A 2,666-nucleotide genomic window follows, 5' to 3' on the forward strand; every position below is an offset into this window, starting at 1 on the left:
TTTGTAAAAGCAACGGCGTCCGCCACCTTCATGGATATGTTCTTCATTTTGATGTGTAGCTCGCAACTAGTGTTCTCCGTGATGTCATCCATGAGGTATCTACCCAGCATTGCGTCGTCCGGGGCGGAACCCACACTGCTTCTCGGCATGGATGGGGCGGTGCTATCCAATGCTGGATCATTCGCTAGCTGCTGCAGCTGCTGAGACCCCCTTTGCTGGGTAAGTGAGTCGATCTACTCCTGCTGCCGCTGGAATTTGACTACCAATTCCGCTTGACTTGCTTCTAGGCCTTGAAGGCGTTCATAGTCCCGCTTCCTCTGCTCCTCCTCCATCTTCCTCTTCTTCTCCTCCGCAATCTTCTTTCTCGCACGGGTTCTGTAGTCGGTGTTCCAGTCTGAAAACCCCTCATACCACGGAATAGCGCCCTTGCCTCGTGTTCTTCCCGGGTGTTCAGGATTTCCCAGGGCACGCGTAAGCTCGTCGTTTTCTCTGTTGGGCTGGAACACCCCCGATCGTGCCTCTTCTATTGCAACAAGTATCGCATCGTCGGCTCCCTTCAGACTTGCCCTCGTTGAAACATTGCCTGCCTTCGGGTCCAACTCCCCCCCATGCGCATAGAACCAAGTCCTGACCCTGGGGGGCCAGCTCTTAGTAACCAGAGTGGCACCTGCATCCTCCATCTCTTTCTCAGACTTATCCCACTTAGGCATTGCCACCGCATAGCCACTTGGCCCCAGCTTATGGAACTTATCCTTTTTTTCGGCATTCTTCTTGTTTATTCTCGACCGTTCCTTAGCTAATTCCGAATCCTTGAATTTCACGAAATCGTCCCAGTGAGCACGTTGGTTCTCTAGTGTTCCCTCGAATACTGGAGTCTTCCTTCCTCCCTTGACGTACTTGTCCCATTCACGATTCTCGTGGTTCTTGAATGCAACCGCCATCTTCCTAAGAGCAGCGTCCTTGACTTTCTGCACATCTGCTTCTGTGAAATGATCTGGTAGGGTGAAATGTTCCATGAGAGTATCCCAAAGCAGATCTTTTTGATTCTTGTCGACAAAAGTAACATCTGGACGTGGAGCAGCGTCCTCTTTGCCTTTTTGTCTTTTGTCTTTTGCTGGCTCTCTCCATTCTTGAAGGGAGATCGGGAGTTTGTCCTTCACAAGAACTCCGCACTGACAAACGAACTTGTCCACAATCTTCTTAGGCGCTAATGGTTCGCCATTAGGTCTGACTACCTCGATATTGTACTTTATGCCCTCCTTCAATTTTTTGTTCGGGCCTCGTTTCGTCCTTTTGCCTGAAGATTTGCTCGATCCGGATGGCTGAAAGAACAAAGATCGATTCGTTAATATATCTTCAAGTCATTTAAAACATGTGATGATCACCAGATACCTGCTTATATAAATATATATATCTCGCCGGTCTTTGTTGTTTCAGGATCAACATGTTCTTCGTCATCGTCATAATCGTAGTTCATGACTTCATCAATTCGGTCGTCGCGATCGAATATCATATCACCCTCTCTGGTGTTGTTTAGAAATTCGGAGCCGTCATAATCTTCTTCATTCTGATCATCATCTGGCCCGCGTATCATATCGAACATGGTCTGTTCTCCCTCTCTGTCGGTATTGTCTGCCATAGCTTTTATTTAAATAATTCAAAAGAAATATAAAACAATTTAGTATTCAAATTACATCATCTCGAATAATAGATATAATTTCGAATACTTCGTCTAGAATAATAGATATAATCTCGAATACATCGTCTCAAATAATATATAATATTGAATAGTACATCACTGGCTAGCTAATTAAAGATCGAATACTACAGAAGAATCTAGGACACTCGCGGTTCCTGCGGCGCGGGCGGTGGACACCCAAAGAGAAGGAACCCTCACAGGATCATAGCTGAAGTGAGATCCCCGAAGATACTGCCAGGTATTGGAGAACCTGCCGCCCTCTAACGCAACCATGTAGCGATGGACGTGCTCGTCCTCCTCCCTGACATGGCGACGTACCACCTCCGGCGGGGCCGGGTCCCTCCGCACCGAAACTGGCCCACGCGAACGCCACCAAACGAGATCAGGGTCGACGACGGGACCCGGGGCCGGGTTCCTCATCAAGCGGCGCGCCCCTCCAGGCAGCACCTCCCAGTGCCAGCCCGGCGGAGCCCAGTCCCGGACATGGGTCGGCTGGACATCATCGCGGACGGGTCGACGGCGAGGATGCGGGCCGGGCATCGTCGAGAACAAATACTAGCTATATGCCCGCAAAAAGTAATATTTTTTTAATGATTGGATTTTGATAACTAAAATTTCTAACATTTCTACTATTTCAAAAATCTATATACTATTTCATACTAATTAAGCATCTAACACTAAAAACAGAAAACACAACTTCTATACATCCATTAAAAAACTGAAAAACAACATTATATAAAAAATTTCCATACTAATTAAACACTAATTATATACTAATAATAATAATCTAAATTATATACTAATTAAACATAAAAAATTTCCATACTAATTAAACACTAATTTCCATATAAATTTTTTTGATAACTAAAACAATAATAATCTAAATAATCTAAACTAATTAAACATACAAAATACGTATATACTAATATATACATGCATTAATTCATACATATGTGTGTGTGTGTGT

Source organism: Triticum aestivum, chromosome 5B (genome assembly GCF_018294505.1).
Source record: "Triticum aestivum cultivar Chinese Spring chromosome 5B, IWGSC CS RefSeq v2.1, whole genome shotgun sequence".
Lineage (NCBI taxonomy): Eukaryota > Viridiplantae > Streptophyta > Magnoliopsida > Poales > Poaceae > Triticum > Triticum aestivum.